Source organism: Dendropsophus ebraccatus, chromosome 14 (genome assembly GCF_027789765.1).
Source record: "Dendropsophus ebraccatus isolate aDenEbr1 chromosome 14, aDenEbr1.pat, whole genome shotgun sequence".
Taxonomy (NCBI): Eukaryota; Metazoa; Chordata; class Amphibia; order Anura; family Hylidae; genus Dendropsophus; species Dendropsophus ebraccatus.
The window spans coordinates 49149205-49172893 of NC_091467.1; the positions used below are offsets into that span (position 1 = coordinate 49149205).

General features: G+C 44.1%; 1 protein-coding gene across 3 annotated transcripts in view; it reads left to right on the forward strand.

Moving 5' to 3' along the window:
- ZNF831 (zinc finger protein 831) overlaps nt 1-23689 on the forward strand; it is a 117676-nt gene that overhangs the window by 17395 nt on the left and 76592 nt on the right. Inside the window, exon 1 of one of the 3 annotated variants that reach the window (XM_069951645.1) lies at nt 21798-21879. The exons of the other annotated variants lie outside the window; for them this stretch is intronic. The gene's annotated coding sequence lies outside the window, so the exon portion shown is untranslated. Of the gene's footprint in view, nt 1-21797; nt 21880-23689 lie in introns of those variants that run through there. 3 annotated transcript variants of the gene reach the window in all.

Here is a 23689-nt window from a genome sequence, read left to right on the forward strand (position 1 = left end):
CCGGGATCTGCAGTGAGTCTCGCTGCAAATACGCAGTGAGGGGACTCGCTGCAGATCCGGCAAGTGGGTTTGTAGCCTAAGGGACTGTCTTGGGGCCTCATCTAGTAGTATAGAACTCTGCTGGGGCAACTTGTACTGTGTGTTACTTGGTTGAAGAATCTTGTACTCACGGTTAGGACTGAGAAGAAGAAGACAGACCACGGAGTATCAGGTCTTGTAGCACGAGTCCCAGGGTTGAACAACTGGGTGTAGCTAACCCCTCAAGGTTCCCCGAGTAGGTCAATTATTGGAGTTTGTCGGCTTACAGGCACTTTGCTCCACTGTGGACTAATCCGTTGTTGCTGGATTGTCACAATTAGGTATCTGATGGTTACCCCTGGCGTAGACAAGGTTTTCCCAGGTGACAGTGACCCCATCTCTGGGTTTAGCACTGCATGCTTGTTCTTAGAAAGTCTCTTTGGAAACTCTGTGATCCGTGGTTCCTGACAAAGGCCCTGGCCCTCAGACCAGGCTGGGGTATAAGCTTCAGCAGGAACTAGTTCTTTTTTGTCTCTTTCTCTCACCACCATCTACTAAAGAAGACCCTCCCACCAGGAACTAGCTATATCCTATATAGGGGTGACTGGGACTAATCTCCTATTGGTGGGGAAAGTGCTAGAAGTGCTACCTTGAAGTGCTACCAGGTGAAATTCAATGGTAGTGGCACATCTGTACTGGGACAGTACAATAATATATCCAGAAGATAATTATTGATGGAGGTCCAACTGCTGTGACATTGACGACTTATGAAATTAGGGGTCCTGAGTGACCCATTGTGGTTATGCATACTGGAACACAGACCTATAGCATTTGAATAGAGTGGCAGTGCCCAAGCAGGACCATTCCACTCAAACCCCTGTTCTTGTAAACTCCCACTAGTCACCTATCCTTTTGTAATCTTGTGATAAACCCTTTATGTGTTATGATGCGCAAAAGTTGTAAAATCATAAAAAGTTTTAAAAATATACACTTACAGAATTAATATGTCACTTTTGTCCCAACTTGTGGACATGCTGTTTAATTTTTTTCATTCCTACACAGATCACTTACACACTGCAGTACATAAGGGGTTAAAGGACAACTCCCGCAGGACCCCCCCCCCCCCCCCCCAAAAAAAAAAACACAGACACCATACTCACCATCCCTCCGGTGACGATCGCCACTCCATTCGCCCGCCGTCCGCCTCACCGCCGTCTGCCGTCCAGCGATGTCTCTGATTTCCGGGTCCTGGGGATGGAAAAGGCTGCCAGTGCGCTTGCGCACTGGCAGCCTTTTCATTGGCTGGAGCGCATCACATGGCTTCCAGCAACCACAGCCAATCAGGGCTGACGAAGCAGGAAGCCATGTGATGGGCTCCAGCCAAAGAAAAGGCTGCTGGTGCGCATGTGCACCAGCAGCCTTTTCCGTCCCATTCACTCTCTATGAAGACGCCGAGGAGGAAGAAGACCCGGACCGCCCCCCGACTCTGACGTCGTCGTCACCAGATGCCGCCCGGGAGAAGAGGACCGTGACGATCGTAATAGGTAATGTATATATTCTTTAACTTCCGGGCGGGGGGTCGGGGGTCCGAAAGTGGGGGAAGGGGGCCAGACCGGGTATTTAACCACATTACAAAGTTATATAACTTTGTAATGTGTGTTACATAAGCTAAAAAAAAATTTCGTGGGAGTTGTCCTTTAAGCAGAAGCAGAACCTTCTCCCCCGGGCCCCCCTCCTGCACGAGCCCCATAGCAACTGCCTACCCTGGCTCTATGGTAGCTACGCTACTGGCTACATGGTAGATGCAACATGCGTTGCTGAGGGAAAGATCACAGTGTTGCATTGCCTGCATCGCAACTAGTGGATGTGTTTGTGCTGTGGCACAGGTAATTGTAGACTGGTAAACAAGGGATTTTATAGGCATACATGGCCTTTTTTCCAGGAAAAGCTTTTTGAGTAGCACAAGTGGAATTATGTTCAGGAGTATGTAGAGGGTAACTGTATTATAAGTGATTGGCTCCGTTCACACGGAGCAAAACTGGCAGAATTCCGCGGCACCCCGCCAGCCTCCCTGTAATAATGACAGTCAATGGGAGGCTTGCGCACCTTAGCCAGCATGGTTTTAGGGTGTGTGTGCACACTGAGGAAAATAGGCGGAAATCCTGAGCGCAATCTCTGTCGTGGTCAATTCATTCAGCTGATAGCGAAGGCACCCTATACTTTACATTCGTCAGTGTCCTCAGTGTGCACGCACCCTTACTAAGGAAAGTAGCTAGCAAACCAACAATTTTTTTATGAAGCGGTTAGTAAAAAGCCTGTATAGAGGGTGGATGTGGATATAGTGTATCTGAACTTTGCAAAAGCGTTTGACACTGTCCCTTATAGTTGCTAAGGACCATACCCAGAGAGTGGTGGTCAATGATTCTTACTTCGCATGGTCCCCATGTTTCTAAGTGTTGAACCCAAGATTAAGTACTGGGTCTTCTTCTGTTTAAATTGGTTATTTATTTATTTATTTTCCCCAAAACTGATTTATTAGAGTTTAGCACATAAATGACTGGGAAAGTCACATCAACAAAAGTATGGAACACAAGATCCTATCAAGAGTAAATACAAGTCTTCAAAATGCAGCATCTAGATTCAGTGTAAGGCCGGGTTTACACTTAGTATGACACCGGCCATTCTGTGACGCGGCTGTGTCAAAGAACCATCCCGGCAGGTACTTTCTGTTGAATTGGGATGCGGGCGTACCCGTGTGTGCCTGCATCCCATTCACCATAACACACCATGGAAAGTCTGGCTGGAGCCACACTTTCCATTGTGTAAACTGCCAGTGTTGTGCGGCCGCTACTTGAATAGCGGCTGCACAAAACTGACATGTCAGTTTTTTGTGCGGCCGCTAGGAATCCCAGCTGGAGTGTATACTATTGGGGCCATTTATTAAGTCCGGCGTTTTCTGCGCCGGACTTAACAATGTCCCCGCAGCTCCGACAGTACGGAGATTTATGTAGAGGCGTACGGCCTCTACATAAGTCCTGTGCGCGCGCCAGGAAACCTACGCCAGCTCAGAGCTGGAGTAGGTTTTCTGACTATTTCATTGCAAACCAAATGATGAATTGAGCGGACTCTGCACCCCCTCATTCCTCTCCCTCCTCACCCCCTCCCCGCCCCCCCTGGCGTGCCGGGCGGAAAATGGCCAGATGTGAATATTTATTAGCAAAATGGCCATTTGCGAATAAATTTATTCGCATCTGACCATTTTCCGACAAAAAATATGCATTTTTTCATTGATAAATGTCCTCCTATGTGTATACACTCCGGCTGGGATTCTCTCTGACTTTAATCTAATTTATCTTTTCTATTAATTACATTGGGTGTTGCAGTTTGCAACAACAGCCATGATTAATAGTAAAGATACGTTGTGTGAACATAGCCTAACAGTGTTTTTCTTACTTTGGAAAAAAGGGGAAGAGGGAAAAAAAAGGGGGGGGGGGTGTAACCAAATCATTTATATAAAATTACTAAAAATAAAACCATGGTCAAAAGGGGCATTATTCATTCTCTGTGGAGCCGGAAAGAGGCGAGTACTGTACTTGCTTTCTTGGGATTGATGGGGGTCCTAAAGATCGGACCACAGTGATTAACCTTTTTATCCTTATTTTATCGATAACCAGCTCAGGTGGGGATATCCATTTTAGTAAAGGTAGCAACCTGAACAGGTTGTAGGGTAATGCTGCAGTTTAGGCACTTGGTTTTAGAGGTTGAAGGGAACTGGAAATTGTTGAGGCCTAGCAGTAAAACTCTGTACCTAAATTTGCAGGGTTTAAAGAGGAATTCTGAATAAGAAAAACTTGTTTTCTATTGAAAGTACATTAAAAGTTATATAGATGTGTCTATACAATGTATTACCATACCTGTACGGTTCTGCCACACTGGTAGCTGATAGAAATCCAGTAAGTGAGTAAGTGAAGAAAAATGTCCCCTGTGCCAATTCACATTGTCTCCTGCTCCCACTGCTCTCCGAACCTTAGGAGACAAATATTCCATGTCTCTGTCTCACATTGTGTGAGTTTGCTGAGCACAGGCTGATGATGCAGACAGGGGGCAGGGCATGATCTCACAGGAGGCTTTGCTGGATCCCCCAATCTACTGAGTGCTTCAACATCTCTGAATGGCCAGAAGCAGCTGCAGCACTAATTTTACTGATTGTGATGGGTGGGGGACTGTGATGATCAGCTGAGGGAAAGCATTGCATTCTGGGAACTGCTCAACCAGGAAGGACAGAAACACAATACAGAACAACCCCCCCCCCCCCCCCAAACAAATTGATTTTTGGTAGTTTCAAAGCTGGGATAGACAGGTAAGTAATGCTATATGCTTCTGCAGAAGTTTAATTTTCTTAACCTCTACCTGGAGTTCCCCTTAAATTCTAACCCATAAAGAGGTTGAACCTGGGATATTCCCCCCCCCCCCCCCAGCTCACTTCTCAAGGAAACTGCCCGTAGGAGTGTTATGTGACCAGGCCTTTACTTATTTAAGTGACCTCTGAGTGTGACAAATACACAATAATTGTAACTGTTGGTTCCAGAGACAGCACCACACCTATCCTCATGTTGTGTATTATATTGCAACTTACTTTCATTGTCCTAAATGGAGCTGAGCTATAACACCACATAAGTTGGGTTTTTGTAAATAGAAGTAAATTATTCATCTCTATAACTTTCTGACATCAGTTAATTTGAAAGACTTTTTTTCCTCTGGAGCAACCCTTTTAATCTTTTGTGTTTATTAGACTCAGGCTTTACTTTGCGGAGCAGATGGTTGAGCGTTTTCATGAACACTGTAATAAAAAAAAAACAGACTTTTTTTCTAAATATACTTGTTCCATTTCGGCGCAGGTTTTGGACATGCTGTGTTTGATAAAAATTAATGTTTAATATATATAGATCCCCTTCATCATTAAATTACTAGTTACTGTGATAACACACAGAGAAAACCATATACTAGCAGCGGAAAAGCACAGAACATAAGCTTGTGAATCATTTTTAGATATGCCAATTTTCCCTACATGCCGACTCAGTCACTTATGTCTAAGTGCTGGAATTTTGTTACTGTAGTGTTGCCTAAAAGAACCCTTCAATAAGCTATAAGTTAAGCCATTGTCTGGGTAGCAGTCACTACAATACTGCAGCAAAATAGCCTTCTCTGAACACTTTCTAAATTCTAAATGTGTCTGTAAAAAATAAGAATTGCCTTGAACAGATGAGTCTTTAGGGCACGCTTGAAACTGTGAGTGTTGTGAATGAGTGTAATGTCTTTGGGTAAAGTGTTCCAGAGAACTAGTGCAGCACAAGCAAAGTCTTGGAGGTGGGAGTGAGAGGTTCTGGTCTTGTGCTGAAAGCTTCTTAGAGGATCATAGACCTTGGGGAGAATTTATAATTTACGGGCCTGGTGTACACCAGGGAAAAGGTGCAGAATTTTGCAAAAATCTGCGTCTTTTCCCTAGTGTATGTCCTGCATGTCTGCAGGGGGCAGGGGGCGTTACAAGTCGGGAAGAAGGCGTGGCATCTATGCCTGGTTTTATATGTCTCTGATATATACGTGTATAATATGTTTTTAGTAAATGCCTCTATATAGAATAGCACAGTCTACTATGCTATTTTATAGTGCATGGATAAAAAACAGTATTGAGGCCACAAAAATAATGTATATGCAAGGAGCTTTTCGACAACATAAAGCAAGCAGCAGTGTGAATGCATCCCTAAATCCATGGCTCACATTTACTCATCTTGCAGCTCTGATAGACAGTCATATCTACTGCTCCTGGATCTTGTCATCACAAGGCAGATACGTAATTTTTGGATTGTGTCTAGAAGAGGTTAAAACACAGTAGTGTCATTTTGTACGCCCACACAGAGCTGCAGTGGCACAGACATTATAAGCAGGAAAACCATATTACGGTCATTAAAGCTCTACCCACGCCATGCCATCCAGGTCCTTAACGCACTGGCAGAAAGTACTGAGAAGGTGGAGGTGTACAGAGGGATGAACCTACCCAAACCTCAAAGCGTATCTGTACACCGGCCATGAAGTCACCCTGCTCAAAGTAAAGTGTTAGTTGTACAGTCTGTGATTTTCATCGGTGCTTTGTGTTCAGAGCATGCATTATGTGTACGTCAGTGTGCATCGGATGCCGTGTGCAGGAAGGAATAAAAGATTCTTATAGGCTCTCGGGGTAGTCTACCTTCAGCAAATAAAGCTGCTTTCTAACATACTCACAACAAATTCCTCACCATTTCCAAGATTGTTTTTGGTAGGTACTGAATGGGAACTGTCCTGAGGATGAAAATCTGTCTGTGTCATGTGATGGTCACACATGTTAAGTCAAGAAAGAGATTTAGTAACTATAGCAAGCAACTGTTTGTCCATGGCACAACACGGACAGAGCTTAAGGTTCTTATTCAATGACTACAAGCAGAGAATTTTAAACAAGTAAGATATTGATACACAAAGTAGATTATAAGATTGCATGACTTGTTATACAATGACTAAGCTTTATTTGCTGAAATGGGAATACTCCTTTAAACACTAGAACAAGTATTTTGTGCTAACAGGGTCTAAAGTGTCTGTCTGTTTGTTTGTATGTATGTATGTATGTTATTATTATTATTTATTTTTAAAGCTCGCCTTGGTGTGTGCTATACAAGCCATAGAGATTAACAAACAGGTGACATGAATAAGGTAAATGGCAGACTAGTACATAAGGTTAGAGGACCCTGCCTGTGAGCGCTTACAATCTACAAGGTAAGGGGGAGCAGCTAGTCTATGGGCCCTATTCCACCGGACGATTATCGTTCAGATTATCGTTAAATCGTTCGAATCTAAACGATAATCGTTCGGTTGAAATGCAGTTAACGATTAACGACCGAACGAGAAATCGTTGATTGCTTTATAAGACCTGGACCTATTTTTATCGTTGCTCGTTCGCAAATCGTTCGCATTGAATAAGACATCGTTCGGTCGTTCGCAATAGATACGAACGCAATAGCGAATAAATAGCGAAGAAGAAACAATCACAATTACGGTCATAAGTAACGATTATCGTTCCATGGAAATGAGTGAACGGTTTCAGGTCTTTCGCAATAGCAGTCGTTTGAGGTCGTTAATTGTTAACGATTATGCAAACGATAATCGTCCGGTGGAATAGGGCCCTTAGAGGACCCTGCCTGTGAGCGCTTACAATCTACAAGGTAAGGAGGAGCAGCTAGTGTAATGGTACTTTTACACGGTGCGATAATTCGCCCGATCGCACGATTAACGATTTTGAATGAACGATGTTTTTTTTATAACGATCAGCATTTAGACGGAACGATACATCGTACGGAAAATTCGCTATGCGATCGTTTTGTGGTCGTTTAAGCCTATCTCACACAGGTGAAATCGCTGAAAGAATGTTTACACGGAACGATCTGCGAATTTTTTGCGAACGATCAACGATGATTTGAGAACATGTTGAAAGATGAAAATGAACGATTTTTTTGCTCGTCGATTGATCGTTCGCTGCGTTTACGCGTACGATTATTGTTCGAATTTGACCGTTATCGTGCAAAAACGAACGATCAATCGTCCCGTGTAAAAGGACCATAAGTGTGGTACAGAGCTATTGTAGGTTGTAGCCTTGTTTAAAGAGGTGGATTATCAGGTTTCTTTTGAAGGTCTTGAAGGTGGATGAGCGCCGGGTGTGTTGGGGAAGTGAGTTCCATAGTATGGTGGAAGATTGGCCAAAATCTTGGAGGCCGTTGTGTGAGGTATGAACAAAAAGGGAACACAGGAGGTCATTAGAGGATTGGAGACTGCGTGAGGGACGGAAATGTTATTTCAGATGAGAGATATATGCAGGGGACAGGTTATATAGAAGGCCAGAGGGGAGGAAGTTGCAGTAGTCCAAGCAGGAGATAATGAGAGCATGTACCAGTAGTTTTGTTATGTCAGGATTGATAAAAGAGAGAAATCAAGAAATGTTTTTGGGTAGAATCAAAGTTTGACCCCAAGGCAGCAGGGAGGGGGGACAGCAGCCATTAACAGATTAGATGGGGGGTGTGAGATGGTGAAAGATGATTAATTCTGTTTTGTTCATGTTGAGTTTTAGAAATCGGGAGGGGAAAAAGGAATATATAGCCAATAGACACTCTGGGATTCTGGATAGCAGGAAATTGACATCCAGACCAGAAATGTAGATTTGAGTGTCATCAGCATAGAGATGGTACTTCAAGGTGGAATTCTATGATTTGTCCCAGGTCAAAGGTATAGATGGAGAAGAGGCCCTAGAATGGAGTCTTGGGAGTTGCCAATATTCATTGGATTTCTTCCAAGAATGCCTTTGTGTTTTTGTTTATGGGAAGATTGATAGTAGCCCTATAGACCCTGACAGTTGCGCAGTTTATTACATTTTTAACTTCCTAAATACCTAACAGCTAAGGCCTCGTTCACATCAGCATCTTAGGCTAAGGATATATTTGTGTATTTGATACTTTTTTGTATTTGGATTATTAATGGGAACCTACCTGTTGGAAAACAAAAAAATGTATAAAAAAAAGAAAATAATTAGTATAGTACAGATTTAACAAATTCTTAAAAAAAAAAAAAAAACTGTTGGTAGATGCACTAGAGAAATTTAATCTGTATCAGAGCACATTAATTTATATTGGGCTATTCACACAGTCCGTTTTAAATTTGATCTGTAATCTGTTCCGTATGTGCTAGTACGGATTGTGATTGCAGTATGGATTACCAATAGAAGTCTATGGGATCAGTATTTTTTACGGACATTACAGATGTCACATAAACACAGAGATTGCGTCTGTAAAATCACGGATTAAATCTAAGCAAGCTAGTACTGTTCACATTTTAAGGATATTAAAATGCAATTACAGGTGCAAATACGGAGGACTTTTCAGGGATCATGGAGAAAAGATAACGGGAGGTTCTGCGACCCCGAAAAATTACTGAACGTGTGAAAGAGGCCTTTGTGTAACTGTATCTATATGTATGTGGTGCACATCTGATTTTACCAACTTTGCTTCATTTGATTATTGGACTATCCACCTTACTGAAGTCTGGAATTTCCGCAACCATTTGCCGCTTTAGTTATGTTGTGACTAAAAACTTTAATCAGATTTCATCTCGCCAAGGCCTGTTAGAAAATGAAAATAATAATCCCATTGGTTTCTTTGGGGAACTGCTCCTCTGTACCTTGCCATCTAGGATTACCTAGTAAAGTACACTACCTGCTATTGTTAGAGAAAAATGTAAAGGGGGACCTAAATCTATTAGACATTTAAAGATGTCATAAATGTTGAGATTAAAGGTGGAAGGCAGAGGAAAGGTTAATACTACATTCGTTAATACTACATTCCTGGGGTACTCACCTTTGCAAAATACAACAGTGTCCTGTTTTATCCATACACTGTTACGTGCAGGAAAGGCATAGACACAGCTGTTCTTTCTATGATTGGGCAGAGCAATTCAGGAGTGCTCTACCTTAATATTAAGGGTACAGTCACTGCTAGTGTGTGTGTGTGTATGGGGGGGGGGGGGGGAGACTTGTTCAACCTACAAGACCCCTATAGCCACACCACAGTATGTATCCCCCCTTTTTCTTGATTTATTACTCCAGATTAGAGTGGGTCTTGCCCTTGAAGCCTCTTGCAAAAAGATTACATCACATGGATGTCATTTAGGTAAATGGGGGAAAATTGTATAATAGATGGGTGGCTAATCGGGCAGAAAAAGCTCTGCATATATAAGTGACGCAGTAAGGAGGCAGCTGGCAGGCAGAGGATGCACTGAAGGTAGTAGTCCTGCCCCCAGTACACCAAACTGCCTAAATTACATATCAATAAAACTGAAGATTTAACAAAGGGAAAACAACCTTCATCCTCAGCATCCCCGGCCCTATGGGAACATAGCAGATAAGCATCTTCTAAACGGCTGTTAACTTCTTTGTGACATTATATCACTAAAGTGTTTTACAAATTACAGTCTACTCCCAGTTAGCAACTCCAAACACTTGGGGCCCATACATACACCTGACCAATATCAATATTGCATGTATGTGTATGTTTTATGTACCTTATGTTATTAAATGTAACCACATGGGCCTTGTGGTATTTATAGTTTTATCATTGTATCGGCCAATATTAAACAACAGGCTGTGACAGGACCAGGGGCAAAGTGGTGGATGGTATGTATGTTTCACCAAGGTTCCTGTCATATGCGTGTTAAATAAGCAGCCAGGGAGTTAGAATAGCAAGGAGAATCTGTTTCCTTTCTATAGGTTTTGGCAAAGACTGAACTAATAGGGCCTGGCTGCTTTGGAGTAGAGGAGAGATGGGTGGGAATCTACTCCACTTAGCTACTCCAGGTATTAGGAATAACTGTGGCTAATCAGGTACAAGCTTCTATCGCTCTCCGCTCAAAGAATTGACATGTGAATTCTTTAAGCAGGGAGCGGAGGTGCGCAAGCCCTCCCATAGAGACTCTGTGTGACACTGAGGCAAACGGGATTCTGCGGTGAAGACCCCTGCCACAGAATTCTGCCTATATTACTCAGTGTAAACATACCCATAGGCTCCCAAACAGTAGTAATTCTGCTGTTTGGTGAAGTAAAGTGAAGTTATGTGGGTTGCCCCCTGTATGTAGGATCTCCATATAGTAATAATGCCCCCTGCTATGCCCCCATATAGTAATAATGTTCCCTGCTGTGCCCATATAGTAATAACTAGAAAATGTACCCGGCGCTGCCCGGGTATAAAGTGTCAGTGTGTTAATTAGATTTGTTCCAACGTCGCCCAGGATGCAAATCTATGCCCTTGTTTTTTTTGTTTAAGAGGAAATCACCAGGAGCCGTATATATATCCCTTTATAAGCTATATACCACGACAGTTCTGCACTGTTTATGTAAATTGTAGGTTAGAAATAAACTAAAAACTTTAAACATCCTAAATACCTAATAGCCAAACTGAGATGTCATCATGTGATTAGACTGTATACAGAGCCTGGTTATATACAACATTGGCAGTTTTATATACAGAGCCTGGTTATATACAACATTGGCAGTGTTATATACAGCCTAGTTATATACAACATTAGCAGTGTTATATACAGCCTGGTTATGCACAACATTGGTAGTGTTATGCTGAGCCTGGTTATATACAACATTAACAGTGTTAGTGGAGGTCCTGTATACCTGTAGTATATAGTTGGTGGAGTGTGTAGTGTGTAGTTTGGGGGTCTTTCTCTCCAACCCCCCACCCCCACCCCGGGGCCAACTGCAGACCATAAGTAAGGTGTGTGTTCAGAAAACCTGCAGCTTATAATAAGTGCATACACAATCCTGCATCATCATAATCTAGCCCTCTTAGGCACTACCTTTCATCCTTGGTGAGGACAACACAGAAGAGGTTTCAAAGTTTCTAATACTGTATACACTCCCCCCCTGTAGGTAGCCCCCGTACTGTATACACTCCCCCCCCCCCTTGCAGGTACTCCTATACTGTATACACTCCGTCCCTGCAGGTAGCCCCCATATTGTATACGCTCCCCCCGCAGGTAGCCCCCATACTGTATACACCCCCCACCCCTGTGGGTAGCCCCCATACTCTATACACTCCCCCCACTTGCAGGTAGCCCCCATACTCTATAACCCCCTCCCCCCTTGCAGGTTGCCCCCATACTGTATACACTCCCCCCGCAGGTAGCCCCATACTGTATACACTCCCCCCCTTCTTTCAAGTTGCCCCCATACTGTATACACTCCCCCCTGCAGCTAGCCCCCATACTGTATACACTTCCCCCTGCAGGTATCCCCCATACTGTATACACTGCCCCCCCTTGCAGATAGCCCCCATACTGTATACACTCCCCCCTTCAGGTAGCCCCCATGCTGTACAAACTCCCCTCTGCATGTAGCCCCTATGCTGTATACGCTCCCCCCTTCAAGTTGCCCCCATGCTGTATACAACCCCCCCAGGTAGCCCCCCATGCTGTATACATTCCCTAACACCCCCTTACTGTATACACTCCCCAACACCACCAACCGGCAGGTAAGCTCCTTGTTGTATACACTGTATATACACTGTTAGGGTGCCTTCACACCTACCGGATCCACAGCGGATTTCACGCTGCAAAATCCGCTGCAGATCCAGTGTCATTCAACCCTCTGATGATGGGTGCCTCTGTCAGTGTAAGTTACGCACCAGCCGCCGAGGGGGTTAATTTACATGCTCGCAGCGGGATGTTAATCTCGCTGCAAGTATGTAGTGTCAGAGGGTTGAATGACACTGGATCCACTGCGGATTTCGCTGTGAATTGGCAGTGTGAAATCCGCTGCGGATCCAGTGTGTGTGAAGGCACCGTTACTGTATTTATTTCTGTGGATCTGTTGTGAGGCAGCTGGATCTAGCAACCAATCAGATTCCATCTCCCTGTGAAAGTAGTAATCCTATTGGTTGCTAAGGCTTCAAACTGCCGTTTCTGCTGGGCAGCTGCAGTGCTAATTATATCACCTGTGTGTGCAGTGTGGAGATTTTCCCATTCATTTCTATGGGGCGCTCTTCCCCCTCCCCCTTCCCTCCTGTACATCTGGCGGGGACGGGACCTTCGCTCTTACCTTCCCGGGCACCCAATGTATCTGTGGGCCAAATTTGGGGTCAAACGGTTCAGGCGTTTGAAAGTCTATACGGGACAGACAGACAGACTTTCATTTTTATGATATAGTTGTCTCCTGCTGTTCCCCCATATAGTTATAATGTCCTCTGCTGTTCCCCCATATAGTAATAATGTCCCCTGATGTGCCCCATATAGTAATAATGTCCTCTGCTGTTCCCCCATATAGTAATAATGTCCCCTGCTGTGCCCCTTATAGTAATAATGCCCTCTACTGTGCCCTCCATATAGTAATAATGTCCCCTGCTGTGTCCCCATATAGTAATAATGTCTCCTGCTGTGCCTCCATATACACTCTGCCACTGTAGAGCCACGGGACGTATAGCAGAAGTACAGCTCCCTATAGAGCCACGGGACATATAGCAGAAGTACAGCTCCGCGGGCACCTCCAGACCTCCGGGCACTCACCCTTGCTTATCAGTTTTGAGGGAGATTGGTCCATACCAGCCACTGCTACATGTGACCTACCCTCTAACCGCTCCACGGACAGTGAGTAGCCATACCCGCAGCTGTCTCCATACGTGATATAGCTCCTTCAGATAGTACAATAAAACATTTGTGTATATGCTATAATTGTTTGCCTCGACGGCCCCTGATGAGATCACTTTAACTGGTGGCTGAAACTCGTTGGGACGAGGTGTTAATGTTTAAGTATTGGAGCAGAATTGCGATTATTTTTGCTGACATAGTGACCACTTTGACTGATATACGGTTCGGTCTGTTGGTATAGTCATTACTCCACATTGTGTACTGCATTACATTAGTTAAGATCAAAACTGGGACAATTGTACAGTATACTGCAATAGTGGCTTTGATTCTGGTTGATTAGTCCCTCTGACGGATCAGGGTACAGCCTGGACCAGACTGGACAACTGATGCATGTAGCCTAGCACGACATGGTGCATTATTTTCTACTGAATAACTTTCTGGAGGACTTCCAGATTTGTATATAATTGTATATATTAGTGAAGGTTGTATACTTAATAAATACCCTTTGGTTTAAGCATATCCTACTTTGTGTTATATAGCCTCTATATAGTAATAATTTCTCTGTGCATTGCCCCAACACAAAAAAACCCCCAAACCATTATACTCACAGGCAAGCATGGCAAGGTCCCTTTATCTTCTGTCTGTCTTCTCTTGCCTTTGAATTGCAGCAAGGAATCCTGTAGCAGGCGCAATGACATCATATAACTGCGCCTGCTGGAGAAATCAGAGAGAGGGAGCTATGCTAAATGAGTGTGGGTGGGGGGGGGGGGGCTCAGTGGGTTCGGTGGTGATCGTGAGTTCAGTGGGGTTAGAGGGGAGGGTGGGTGCTGACTGGGGAGCTCAGTAAGGTCCGAGAGGTGGGAGCTCTGTCGGGTCCGAGGTTCTGGGTGCCAATGATAAGCTCAGTGGGGTTGTAGGAGCAGGGGCGCCGATAATCAGCTCAGTGGGGTCGGAGGAGCGGGGCACCAATGATGAGCTCAATGGGGTCATAGCAGAGGGTGGTTGCTGGCTGGTGATGATGATCAGCTTAGAGCATCCTCGCCCATGGTTAGCTGACATCAGCTGATTGCAGTGGGGGTTGGGAAGCTGTTGAGCGCCGCTGGGTGAAGTCCGGGGAGAAGCTAAAGGGGTTGGTACCAGCACCCCCAAGCTGTTGGTGCCCTGTGTGATGGCCCGGCTCGCATGGCACTAGAAACGGCCCTGGGTAAAACCTCAGTTTGAATAACAAAGTGGAGATGGTGATCCCATGAGCTAATCCCCTCACATATGGTGGAGGCTGTGCTGGCACAAAATTTTAGCAAGTTGCATATCGTGGGTTGAGTTTACTGCTGTAGCAAAACCAAACACTTCAGACATGGATGAGGTGGTGAAGCAACTGATTCAGGCTAACATTCAGCTGCAGAAAGCCAATGCTTACCAGCAAGAGACTAATGCTAACCAGCAAGAAACCAGTCACTTGCTTATAGAGTCTACGCAAACAGCCTTCAGAGGGCAAGAGGTGATTAACGCTAATCTGGTGGAGCAAATAAAACTGCTGGCAAAAAGGCCTCATGTTTAGGCAGAATCTGTATCTGCTGCAAGGAGAGTGCAAGCCTCTCTGCAAAAAATGACTCTAGATGATTATGTGGAGGCGTTCCTTGTCAGTTTTGAAAGTGCTGCTGAAAGAGAGGAACTTCCAGTGGACCAATGGGCAGACACAGTTACTTCTTTTCTGAGTGGAAAGCCTACTTTGATTTGAGTGAGCAAAATGGGAGACAATATCATAAGCTAAAAGCAGAAATTCTTGCTCACGTAGGTGTTACACCTGCTGTCAGAGCCCAGCAGGAACATAACTGGACTTTCCAACTGGATAAACCAGTCAGGTCACAAATGTATGACCTGATTCACCTGGCTAAAAAGTGTCCGTAACCCGAGGTATCAACAGCAGTCCAGGTGGTTAAAAGAGTGGTCCTGGACCGATTTCTGCAATCCCTGCCTGTTCGTATACAGCACTGTGTGGGACAAGCGATGCGCTGTGTGGGAGTCCAGCGATGCAGATCACCCAGTCGCACTTGTGGATCGGTACCTGAATACAGAGGATGCCTCACCTACGTGGCCGACCCCAGGGAACCAGAAGACCTCCTAACTGAGTAAGAGTGTTTCTAATTATTAGGGGTGAAGGAGGCCCATAAAGAAGGCATGGGGAAAGACCTTTTGGCTAGGCATCTAAGGCCGGTTAGCCCTAAATGGCCTCAGACAAACTGTTAAGAACATTGTTTGCTGGCATTGTCAAGGTCTGGGACCTGTAGCTGCAATTGTCCTCTTGTGGATTAGGGTCCTATTACATGGAGCGATTTTTAACGATTAACGACTAACGTTAAACGATCACAAACGAGATTGTTTATCATTAACCTGAAATCATTCATCGTTATTACGATCGTTTATTCCTTCTGATCCCAGCTAAACAATGGACAATGTGCTATTACACTGAACAATTAGTGAAAAAATGCGGAACTTGAGCGAACGAATGTGGAATTACAGCGAACAATTAACGATAATTTTAGGTCCAGATCTAAATAAACGATCAACGACATACGAACGATTTTTCGATCGTTGCCTGCAATTACACAGAACGATTATCGTTTATATTGGAACGATTTAACGATTTTTCGCACGATAATCATCCCGCGTAATAAGGCCCTTAGCCTATGGAGTACAATACAAGTGGGCAGGGAAAGTCACTGTTTGCTAGACCCGCCTACTCTGCCTTGCTCTCACAAAACATAGAGGGACAATCTTGTAACCTGGTGGTAAAAGGACATTCCATTGAAGCTCTATTGGACTCAGGCAGCCTGGTAACCCTTGTCCCCGCCGGTTTGGTTGACACCAGAAAGTGGCAAAGCAGACATATGGGGGTTATCTGCAATCTCACTGCGGTTGTGTCCTTTTAAAACTCCGTGTGGGAACATCACCCATGAGATTGGACTTGTAAAGACTTTAATGCACAAGGTGAGATGACGTTTTCCATTGTTTTGGCAATTGTGGGAAATGCTTGAAAAACATTTATCTGTACCTCGTGCCGACCCTGTTCTACTAGCTGATGATGATAATGTACAAACAGTAGGGATGACCCTAAGTGGGACCCATAGTTTCCCTTTAGAGGTTTTTGCAGGAGATATTGAGATACATACTCCTGAGATTGGTCTACCTGACGTGCCTGTTTCCAGTGTTAATTTTGGGACCTACGTATCCTGACGGGGGCAACCGCTATTGTTGCCGAAACACGTTGATTACTTTTTTGGTCTCACCGAGCTCCCGTACAAGCAGTGACGTCACTCAGCCTTCCCGGGAAAATTTTTTGAACCGCAACATCAGCGTAACCCACTGCGGAGAAGTGCCGCCGGCCGGGGCGCCTCCAGCAGGGTTACAGTAACCATCTTGTTGCTAACTAACGTTACCAAGCATCTGCAAAAGATCTACAATTAACGCATATCGAGAATCTTGGCAAAGCAGTCGACAACCACGTAAAAACAACCATTCATTTACTAATACTAACAGTAGTATACATAGGATTGCCTAAACATTGCGCTATATGTCAATAGAATTATTTCACACATTAATTTTGGGACCGTTCAACTCAGGGACCCCACGTTAACCCATGCATGGGAAAGTGAAAAAATTATTAATGCTGTGCCCCAAGAACCTGGGGCCGAGAAAAGGTTCCCAGATTTTGCAATAGAAAATGATCTCCTCTACAGAGTAAATAAGGTGTCTGGACATGTTCTGGAACAACTAGTAGTCCCTAAATCGCATTGCCAGAAAGTGATGGATTTAGCCCACTCCCAAGTACTAGGGGGATACTTGGCCTATAATAAAACAAAAGACAGGGTGTTGCAGGGTGTTTTATTGGCCAGGGGTACATAAAGAGGTAAAAGAGACAGTTACATAACCCTGTATCATCCTTTAGAAGACAGTTGCATCTGGTGGGACCTCTTGTTAAGTCTGCTAGAGGTCACCAGCATATCAAGGTTGACCTTGATTACGCAACCCACTATCCAAAAGCAATGACTCTAAGGAAACCCACAGTTAAAGGCATTGCAAGAGAGTTATTCCTAATGTTTACCAGAGTCGGGATACCCAAAGAGATACTTACTGATCAGGGGACACCCTTTATGTCAACAGCCACTAAGGAGTTGTACAAATTGTTGAAAATAACTCACTTGCGTATGTGAGTTTACCATCCACAGACAGACGTGTTAGTGGAGAGGTTAAATAAAACTCTCAAGGGGAAGTTTAGAAAAGTGGTGGCACAGGATGGGAAAGACTGGGGTTGCCTCTTACCTTATCTCATGTTTGCTGTATGGGAGGTACCCCAAACATCCACAGATTTTTCCCCTTTTGAGTTAGTGTATGGTCTACACCCCTGAGGTCTCTTGGATATAGTGAGAGAAATCTGGGAACAAGAGGCTACACCCTACAAAAGTGTTATTGAACGCATCACACAAATGCTGGATAGAATTGAGAAAGTAATGCAGATTGTTAAAGAACATTTCCAGTAGGCCCTGATTCTTGTCCCTATGGTGGAAAGTACATTTTTGGCTAAATGGCAGGCCCATATGAAGTGGTGGAAAAAGTAGGTGAGGTAAACTACAGAATTCATCAGCCAGGTAAACATAAACCATACCAAGCCTACCATGTAAATCTAATTAAGCCATGGAAAGACTGTGAGGTATTGTTAGCAGACAGTGCAGGTAAAAAAGAGTGTGTAGCTGGCATACCAGAAGTAAAAATTGCTGACACTTTGTTGGTCTCCCAAATACAGGAGGCAAATTAATTTTTGCAGAAAGATAGGGATGTGTTCTCTGATCTACCAGGGCGAACCAATCTGATCAAACATGATCTCATAACGGAACCAGGGGTCAGAATACACCAAAAGCCATACAGAGTACCTGAGGCCAAGTGTAAGGCAAATACAAAGGAGGTGTAAATGATGCTAAAGTTGGGGGTCATAGAGGAGTCTCATAGAGGTTTTGTAATGACTTTAGAAAGTTGAATGCGGTATCAAAATTTGACACTTAATCCAATGCCTCGAATGGATGAGCTAATTAATAGACTTGGTAATTCTAGGCACTTCACAACATTATACCTTACAAAAGGTTACTGGCAGGTGCCACTGACAGATGAGGCAAAAGAAAAAAAAGCCTTTAGTGTTCCTAATGTCCTTCTTGAGTATGTGGTCCTTCCGTTTGGTTTACAACGGGCCCCAGCCACTTTCCAGAGGTTGATGGATAGGATTTTAAGACCACATCGCAAATACGCCTACAGCCTATCTGGACAATGTGATCATACACACTGACTGGGAGAGTAATTTGGCCAAGGTTCAAGTGGTGCTGAACTCTATTAGGGAAGCAGGTTTTGACAGCAAAACCAAAGAAGTGTGCCGTAGGACAGGAAGAGTCCAAATACCTTGGGTACACAATTGGGCAAGCCTCAAATAAACAAAATTGAGGCTATTCAGAGTAAAAAGTTGAATGAGCAGGTACTCCATTGTTGAAAAAGAGTGTCTGTCAATAAAGTGAACTTAAGAAGCACTCAAATATTATCTGATCGCGAGAACATACAAGCTTGTTACTGACCATGCCCCTCTCAAATGTCATTGCAAGACTTTAGCTTTACAGTGAAACATATACCTGGGCACCAGTTGGCTAATGCTGATTCCCTATCTAGGGTGTACTGTTTAAGGGCACAGAATGTTCCGCCCCCAAGGTGGAAACAGGTGGAGTATATGTGACAGGACCAGGAGCAAAGTGGTGGATGGTATGTATCTTTCAACAAGGTTCCTGTCATACAAAAAAACAAAAAAAATTCAGCTCTGATGTGGGTTAAAAACTTGTCTTTTATTTTCTATTTGGGACAGTCATGGAAAAGACATTGTTTACGCATTTCAGTGAGAGCCTTGTTCACCACCAAGGTTTCTGTCATATGTGTGTTAAATAAGCAGCCAGGGAGTTTGGATAGCAAGGAAAATCTGTTTCCTTGCTATAGGTTTTGGCAAAGACCAAAAAAATAGACCCAGATTGCTTTGGAGTAGGGGAGATATGTACGCTCAACCGATCACCTGCAAGATGGTAACGTGTGACGCCACTTCTATGGTGGTTGGTCAGAATAGCTCTGCCCGATGTTAGGTTGTTGTGACGCCAGTGCCCATTGGGCACACAGGTATGGTGGCACACCTGCTTTTATTTTAGACATGCTGGCTATACCCTTTCGCCAGTGGTCAGTAACCTGCCAGGCTGTTTGGCGGTCCCTTGGGTACTTATCACAGTGGTGGAGTTGTGACCCACCTGGACTATCGGTACTGACAGTCACAGAAAAGGGAGATGACCCAAGAAGGATGCAGTGGCTGTGTAGGTGCTTTGTGAATAACCACAATTAGAATAAATAAACAGTGATAAACAGTAAGATCTTGACTTAATAATATCCTTGAATCTTTAGAGACCCGATCTGTGCTGGGAGTTTAGAGAGCTATAGTTGTGCTGACTGAGTTGCGTGCTGAGAGGTAGAAAAGGGTTCAGAGAAGTAGAGAAGAGGATGTCGAGAGAGTCCTAACCCAGGGTAGAAATGTGCTCTGCCGGAACTTTAGAAGGCGAATAAGTAGAGTACTTGAGAGTAGAGAGAATACTTGTGCCCGTGTTTTGACTCCTTGGTCTTTGCACCACCTATTGCCCACCAATGTCGGACGACCCGCCCTAGACAGTGACACAAGCCTCAGAGATTGTTACCTGGGATGAGCAGAGTGGTCAGAATTCTCTGATGACACCTGCTCTGCGAGATAGAGTATGTAGGCTTCTAGCAACTTTGCTCTATCCGGGTCAGTTCTTTTCTTCTGTTTTCTTCTTAGATACTGTCCTGCACTTTTAGACTGGTTCTCAGTGTGGGTTGGGGTGATCCCTGACTTGTCCTCTTGATGTGTGCATTAAGCACTGCATAGCGTGGGGAAGTGCTGCTTTCAAGAAAAAGATGTTTAGGTGTCTTATTTGCATCTGTTTACTACAGAGACCAACCAACCACTGTCCACAGGGGACCTGGCATAAGCCAGGGCCCTCCTTGGCTACTACAGGGTCCATTCTGGCTTGTGTCTATCCTCTACAACAACCAGGGTAAGACTCACTAAGGTGTGTCTACACTTCCTCTCCCCATTCCCCATGTGACTTCCCTCTACAGCACTTGTAAGGTGTGCTGTGAGTGAGAAGAGAGTGCAAGAGAACGTGAAGGAGAGATAGGTAGAAAAGAGAAAGAACTCCCATTGGTGCACAGATTCTAAAACAATAACCCTTTAGTTACACCCAGCTGTGCAACATCTAGCGACATCTAGTGGTAAAACCTTAGTACTACTTCATAACCACTTTCACTTTTAAGTACAGACTTTTGCGAGGGGTGTAAAGACTAGAAAAACCCGTGGTGGGACACCACAGAGACATGGGTGGGCTCCTACCCCACTTAGCCACTCCAGTTATTAGGAATAACTGTGGATAATCAGGTACAAACCTGAGTGTGCTGTAAAAGGGCAGACAGCTCACAAAATAATAGTTCTCTCTGGGTAAAACCTTATTGTGAGTAATAAAGTGCTGCATATTTTGTTTGGAAGCAGTGCACTAGGCTCAGCTTTGGTCAGTTAGTTGTGTACTGTCTAGTGAGTCGCCAGACCGCATAGGTTTTCTTTTGTATTATTGTTTTATCTGCTGCAAAGAAAATAAAACTGGTTGCGGTCAGTTTCACCTTACTTGCTGGTGTGGAGTGTGTTTGTGCCAAAAAGCGCCCGTCTAACCCAGGAGATGGTGATCCCATAAACTAATCCCTTTACAGGGCTTTTAGTGCAATCTTTAGAGGACTGCTTCTCTGGTTTTATTATTTGCTGATAGTTTCCCTTTAAAGCATAGGTCCAGCGTTGGTTCCATTCTCATTTTGCAAAAGTTCAGACTGGACAGACATTGCACATGCTGGACAGTCAGGTGGCCATAGTAAGAGTATACAACACTGAGTGAGTTCTGTGTAGTCTTATATATTAAAAAAGGACTTGTATATGTAATTTGCCTAGCGTTGTATGGAAAACAGCAGTGCTGGATTCATGCTTTTTCATCCAATTATTCCATACAACCATGGCTGGATTATAAGAAGAAACAAAGGGGCTCCACTTTCTGGTACTCACAATACATTGTACTGAGTTCCAACATCTTATATGTAGCAGCATCTAATATAACTCCTTCTATTACTCCATATAACCTCTCTATATAACAGCACTTATTTCTCCACACTATGTAATGTAGCACACTCTAACGGGCTTGAAGCTGGTTTTAGTGGACGGTGCTGGTTAATGTTCTGAACATGACTTATTTATCATGACTCATGTCTTCGTTGTTTTGTACAGATACATTTCATTCCACTTTTCAGTATTTCATTATTGTGAGTCATTTCCAGAGCTGCCCGCCCCTCCACGCTTGTCACACGCTCACATGTGGGGATTCTGACTCATTGCTGTGATCTGAACGAAAGAGAAAAAAAAAACATGAACACTTGAAAAGAGAAAACATACGATGGGGAGAGAGAAGGGAAACCAGGAGGAGTGGACAGCTCTTCCACCCCTCAGCAGGCCAGCATGGAACACAGGTCAGACTGATGCCAAGAGGTGGCTTTATGCTGGGAGAGGGTCTGGTTGGATCAGTGAGTATATTCAGAGTACATTAGTAAGGAGGGGGACTTTCATAGAGATGTTCCAATAGGAATGAAAGGGTTTTAGTGGTAGAAGAACAGGAAGGAGTATCATGAGTATCATTAACCGCTTTAGAAATGTTGAGAAAAAGATTACTTAGTTTGTTAAACCTTTATAAAAGAACTATTGCCCATCAATGTGTTATAATTAAAGGACAAACCTCAGGAGTAGGGATGGTCCGAACCTGCTGAGGTTCGGGTTCGTATGAACCCGAACGCTTGGCATCAGATTCCCGCTTTCTGCCCGCTCCATGCAGCGGGTGGATACAGCGGAAGGACCGCCTGGAAAACTGGGATACAGCCTATGGTTATGGCTGTATCCCAGTTTTCTAGGCGGTCCTCCCGCTGTATCCACCCTCTCCACGGAGCGGGCAGACAGCAGGAATCATTTCCGAGGGTTCGGACCATCCCTACTCAGGACCCCTCGAGATTAGCTGCACTTGTTGGCCCACTGTGGCCCTATGATTGTATTACCAGTCAGTGATGCCCATATGAATGTAGCTGTGCCTGGCGAACAACGCTCAGCTGCAGTACCAGGCATGGCCACACTTGTTTGGATTCCAGCTAATCATTTGAGGATCCTGAGGCTAACTTCACACTGGTCATATACTGATGGCCTATTTTGATAGGGGCATGCCACTGGGATTATTTGGTATTCTTTTTCTTTTTTGGTGTTCTTTGTATCCTTATGTCATACACTGCTCCCTTAGGTCCTGCATTGCTTTTTTTTGTTTGTGTTGTGGGTAATGTGGGATCCTATACAGATTTATTGACATATATAGTATAACTACCCTTAGCAGCGCTACATTAGAGACTGATGGCCCTATTACATTGGACATTTATTGGGGTGTATAATAGGATCAGCAATCAGCTGACAAACAAGCAAACAAATTTGTCTCATTGGGTCAATTTAATAAATAAATCTTCTTACCACTCCCGTGTTCCCTGCAGCTTGTGTTGAGCAGGTGGGGGCTGAGCATAACAAGTCTGGCCCTGGTTGGCTGATGCTCAGCCACCCAGTGTCAGGGATCTTGGCTGACTTAAACTAGGGCTTATTTTTGGAGTAGGACTTAAATTTCAAGCCTACTCCAAAAAGCCTGCAAAATTAAGTTTTGTCTTATTTTTGGGGTAGGTCTTATTTTCGGAGAAACACAGTACTGATCTGTGAGATTAGAGCTAATTTACAACATGGGCTGGCTATCTAATAGGGCCTGAACTTCCCTGAAGGTATACTACAAAAAAGGCTATGCCATTATGGGATCCAGCTCTGTTTGAACCCATCCTCTCTGTTCCTGTCTGGCAAGAGCTTTCGCAGGACTGCATTGTTTACGAAAAAGAAGCTGGGCAATATAGATGATAACAAGGAATTAAATAACCAAAGCTTCTACTTGGTAATGCAAGGGTTAATCCAAGTCAGTGGTTTCTGTTTGCAAGTACACAGTTGTAAAAGCCGAAATTGAATTCCTCAGCTTCCTCTTTCTGTATCTGGTCCAGAACAATGGTATGTTCTTGGTGAGTGATAGCGTCACTGCTTATCCTATCAGTTTGCTCCAAGGACTTCCGTATATTCAATACACCTTTGAAAAGGTAGGTTACAGGAATCCCTTATACCGTACCCTAAAACTCGCCTGTTGCAGGTGTACGAGAGCAGGATGTTTTACATGTCAGGAAATTAATACGTAGCTGGGTGTCACATCCTGCCTGAACA